The following is a 5,782-nucleotide window of genomic DNA, read 5'->3' on the forward strand; positions in this document are numbered from 1 at the left end:
GAGCAGGCAGGCAGTGCAGGGGTCCCCTGTGGCCGTCCCCCTCTCAAACAAATATGCCGCTTTGGATATTGTTGAGGGGGATGACTTATCAGGGGAAGGCAGCAGCAGCCAACTTCCTGGCACCAGGGGTAGCTCTGCTGCACAGGCTGGGAGGAAAAAGAGTGGAAGAGCTATAGTGGTAGGGGATTCTATCGTAAGGGGAACAGACAGGCGTTTCTGTGGCCGTAAACGTGACTCCAGGATGGTTTGTTGCCTCCCTGGTGCCAGGGTCATGGATGTCACTGAGCGGCTTCAGGGCATTCTCAAGGGGGAGGGTGAGCAGGCAGAGGTCGTGGTCCACATTGGGACCAACGACATAGGTAGGAAGGGAGATGAGGTCCTGTATCAAGAATTTAGGGAGCTAGGTAGCAGATTAAAGAGCAGGACCTCAAAGGTTGTAATCTCTGGATTACTCCCAGTGCCACGGGCTAGTGAGTATAGAAATAGGAGGATAGAACAGATGAATGCGTGGCTAAAGAGTTGGTGCAGGAGGGAGGGTTTCAGTTTCCTGGATCACTGGGCCTGCTTCTGGGGAAGGTGGGACTTGTACAAGTCGGACGGGTTGCATCTGAACCAGAGCGGGACAAATATCCTTGCGGGGAGGTTTGCTAGCACTGTTGGGGGGGGTTTAAACTAACTTGGCAGGGGGATGGGATACAGAGTGGAGCTACAATAGGGGGTGATGTGCAGCCAAATATAGAGAAAAAAACAAGTCAGCTTGGAAGACAGGGCAAATATGTGAGGGCAAGGCTGGATGGCATCTATTTTAATGCAAGGAGTCTTGCGAATAAGGTGGATGAACTGAAGGTGTTGATAAACACATGGGAGTATGATATTGTTGCTGTCACAGAGACATGGTTGAGGGAGGGGCAAGACTGGCAGCTCAATATTCCGGGGTACAGAATCTTCAGGCGAGACAGAGGGGGAGGTATAAGAGGAGGGGGGGTCGCAATATTAATTAAAGAATCAATTACTGCCATAAGGAGGGATGATATATTAGCAGGTTCCTCGAATGAGGCCATATGGGTGGAGCTTAAAAACAAAAAGGGGGCAAGCACTTTGATGGGAGTGTACTATAGGCCCCCAAACAGTCAGGGGGAGATAGAGGAACAGATATGTAGGCAAATCTCAGAAAATTGTGCAAATAATAGGGTAATAATAGTGGGGGATTTCAACTTCCCCAATATTAACTGGGATACTCAGTGTAAAAGGCTTAGAGGGTACAAAATTCTTAACGTGCATCCAGGAGAGCTTTTTGAGCCAGCATGTAGAAAGTCCTACAAGAGAGGGGGCGGTACTGGACCTAATTCTAGGGAATGTGGCCGGCCAAGTGGAAGAAGTGCTAGTAGGTGAGCACTTTGGTGACAGTGACCATAATTTGGTGAGATTTAAGGTGGTCATGGAAAAGGACAGGGAGGGGCCGGAAATAAAGGTTCTAAATTGGGGGAAGGCCGATTTTAATAGGATAAGGCAGGATCTGGCCAAAATGGACTGGGATCAGCTGCTTGTAGGAAAATCCGCATCGCAGCAATGGGAGTCTTTCAGAAGGGAGATTGAGACCATACAATGGCAACATGTTCCCGTAAAGGTCAAGGGTGGTTCCAAGAACTCCAGGGAACCTTGGATGTCAGGGGATATACGAGAATGGATTAGGAAAAAAAGGAGGGCTTTTGGCAGATACAAAAGGCTAAAGACGGAGGAAGCCCTAGAGGAGTACAAAAAGTGCAGGGGGATACTTAAAAAAGAAATTAGGAGATCAAGGAGGGGCCATGAAATAACACTGGCGAGCAAAATAAAGGAAAATCCTAAGATGTTTTATAAGGATATTAAGGGTAAGAGGATGACTAGGGAAAAAATAGGGCCCATTAGGGACAAAAATGGCAATCTGTGTGTGGAGCTGGCAGATGTAGGAGGGGTTCTAAATGAATTTTTTGCATCTGTTTTCACTATGGAGAAGGACGATGTAGACATAGAAATACGGCAGGGGGACTGTGATATACTAGAACATATTAACATTGAGCGGGAGCAGGTATTGGCGGTTTTAGCAGGCCTAAAAATGGATAAATCCCCAGGCCCGGACGAAATGTATCCCAGGCTACTGTGTGAGGCAAAGGAGGAGATTGCGGGGGCTCTGACACATATATTCAGAACCTCTCTGGCCACAGGAGATGTGCCAGAGGACTGGAGAACCGCTAATGTAATACCATTATTCAAGAAGGGGAGTAGGGAAAAACCGGGGATCTACAGGCCAGTGAGCCTAACATCAGTGGTAGGAAAATTATTGGAAAAAATTCTGAAGGACAAAATTAGTCTCCACTTGGAGAAGCAAGGATTAATCAGGGATAGTCAACATGGCTTTGTCAAGGGAAGATCATGTCTGACTAATTTGATTGAATTTTTTGAGGGGGTGACTAGGCGTGTGGATGAGGGTAACGCAGTGGATGTGGTATACATGGATTTCAGTAAGGCCTTCGATAAAGTCCCCCACAGGAGACTGGTCAAGAAGGTACGAGCCCATGGAATCCAGGGTGCCTTGGCACTTTGGATACAAAACTGGCTTAGTGGCAGAAGGCAGAGGGTGATGGTCGAAGGTTGTTTTTGTGACTGGAAGCCTGTGGCCAGTGGGGTACCACAGGGATCGGTGCTGGGTCCCTTGCTGTTTGTGGTCTACATTAATGACTTGGATATGAATGTAAAAGGTATGATCAGTAAGTTCGCTGATGATACAAAAATTGGTAGGGTGGTAAATAGCGAGGAGGATAGCCTCAGTCTGCAGGACGATATAGATGGGTTGGTCAGATGGGCGGAACAGTGGCAAATGGAATTTAACCCGGAAAAGTGTGAGGTGATGCACTTTGGAGGGACTAACAAGGCAAGGGAATACACAATGAATGGGAGGACCCTAGGCAAGACAGAGGGTCAGAGGGATCTTGGTGTGCAAGTTCACAGATCCCTGAAGGCGGCGGAACAGGTAGATAAGGTGGTAAAGAAGGCATATGGGATACTTGCCTTTATTAGCCGAGGCATAGAATATAAGAGCAAGGAGGTTATGATGGAGCTGTATAAAACACTGGTTAGGCCACAGCTGGAATACTGTGTGCAGTTCTGGTCGCCACACTACAGGAAGGATGTGATCGCTTTGGAGAGGGTGCAGAGGAGATTCACCAGGATGTTACCAGGGCTGGAGCGCTTCAGCTATGAAGAGAGACTGGGAAGATTGGGTTTGTTTTCCTTGGAGCAGAGGAGGCTGAGGGGGGACATGATTGAGGTGTACAAAATTATGAGGGGCACAGATAGGATGGATACTAAGGAGCTTTTTCCCTTCGTTGAGGGTACTATAACAAGGGGACATAGATTCAAGGTAAAAGGCGGGAGGTTTAGAGGGGATTTGAGAAAGAACTTTTTCACCCAGAGGGTGGTTGGAGTCTGGAACTCACTGCCTGAAAGGGTTGTGGAGGCAGGAACCCTCACAACATTCAAGAAGCATTTGGATGAGCACTTGAAATGCCATAGCATACAAGGCTACGGACCAAATGCTGGAATATGGGATTAGAGTAGACAGGGCTGATGGCCGGCGCGGACACGATGGGCCGAAGGGCCTCTATCCGTGCTGTATAACTCTATGACTCTATCCAATTGGCTACCTCACCTTGGATCCCGTGAGATCTAACCTTATGTAACAACCTACCATGCGGTACCTTGTCAAAGGCTTTGCTGAAGTCCATGTAGACCACGTCTACTGCACAGCCCTCATCTATCTTCTTGGTTACCCCTTCAAAAAACTCAATCAAATTTGTGAGACATGATTTTCCTCTCACAAAACCATGCTGACTGTTCCTAATCAGTCCCTGCCTCTCCAAATGCCTGTAGATTCTGTCTCTCAGAATACCCTCTAACAACTTACCCACTACAGATGTCAGGCTCACCGGTCTGTAATTCCCAGGCTTTTCCCTGCCGCCCATCTTAAACAAAGGCACAACATTTGCTACCCTCCAATCTTCAGGCACCTCACCTGTAGCTGTCGATGATTCAAATATCTCTGCTAGGGGACCCGCAATTTCCTCCCTAACCTCCCATAACGTCCTGGGATACATTTCATCAGGTCCCGGAGATTTATCTACCTTGATGCGTGTTAAGACTTCCAGCACCTCCCTCTCTGTAATATGTACACTCCTCAAGACATCACTATTTATTTCCCCAAGTTCCCTAACATCCATACCTTTCTCAACCGTAAATACCGATGCCAAATATTCATTTAGGATCTCACCCATCTCTTGTGGTTCCGCACATCGATGACCTTGTTGATCCTTAAGAGGCCCTACTCTCTCCCTAGTTATTCTTTTGCCCTTTATGTATTTGTAGAAGCTCTTTGGATTCACCTTTGCCTTATCTGCCAAAGCAATCTCATGTCCCCTTTTTGCCCTCCTGATTTCTCTCTTAACTCTACTCCGGCAATCTCTATACTCTTCAAGGGATCCACTTGATCCCAGCTGCCTATGCATGTCATATGCCTCCTTCTTCTTTCTGACTAGGGCCTCAATCTCCCGAGTCATCCAAGGTTCCCTACTTCTACCAGCCTTGCCCTTCACTTTATAAGGAATGTGCTTACCCTGAACCCTGGTTAACAGGGACGTCTGGTAAGGCTTCCCACTTACCAGACGTCCCTTTGCCTGCCAATAGACTCTCCCAATCAACTTCTGAAAGTTCCTGTCTAATACCATCAAAATTGGCCTTTCCCCAATTTAGAATTTTAACTTTTGGGCCAGACCTATCATTCTCCATAGCTATCTTAAAACTAATGGAATTATGATCACTGGTCCCAAAGTGATCCCTCACTAACACTTCTGTCACCTGCCCTTCCTTATTTCCCAAGAGGAGGTCAAGTTTTGCCCCCTCTCTAGTCGGGCCATCCACATACGGAATGAGAAATTCCTCTTGAATACACTCAACAAATTTCTTTCCATCCAAGCCCCTAATGCTATGGCTGTCCCAGTCAATGTTGGGAAAGTTAAAGTCCCCTACTATGATCTGTTGGAGATGTGGGAGAAAAGGAGACACCACGGCCAGAGATTGTGTTCGAAGCTGGGTGGCTGGACTCGCCTCCCCTTCAGTCTCGCGGTGCGGGACAGCTCCTCTGGGCACCACACCTTGCATAATCAGGGAGTGGCTCCTTCAAACTCAGGGCTGATGGAGCTCCAGCAGACCTTTTTTTTATTCGTTCATGGGATGTGGGCGTCGCTGGTGAGGCCGGCATTTATTGTCCATCCCTAATTGCCCTTGAGAAGGTGGTGGTGAGCCGCCTTCTTGAACCACTGCAGTCCGTGTGGTGAAGGTTCTCCCACAGTGCTGTTAGGAAGGGAGTTCCAGGATTTTGACCCAGCGACGATGAAGGAACGGCGATATATTTCCAAGTCGGGATGGTGTGTGACTTGGAGGGGAACGTGCAGGTGGTGTTGTTCCCATGTGCCTGCTGCTCTTGTCCTTCTAGGTGGTAGAGGTCGCGGGTTTGGGAGGTGCTACTGTGAGTACCTGAGGTACAGAGTGATCAGAGTGAAACCAGCAGAAGCACAGTCCTGAACTGTCACTCCTGGAAGTGTCACTCCTGAATTGTCACTCCTGGAACTGTGGCACCGACACAATCTCTAAGTTTGGAAATCTTGAGCTGGGCTTTGAAACGTCAGCCAGGCTGTCAATAGCTACCAATGGGAGGGCGGGTGCGGCTCCTTTAAAAGTGCAGGGCTCG

The sequence above is a fragment of the Heptranchias perlo genome, chromosome 34, assembly GCF_035084215.1.
Source record: "Heptranchias perlo isolate sHepPer1 chromosome 34, sHepPer1.hap1, whole genome shotgun sequence".
In the NCBI taxonomy this organism is placed as follows: Eukaryota; Metazoa; Chordata; class Chondrichthyes; order Hexanchiformes; family Hexanchidae; genus Heptranchias; species Heptranchias perlo.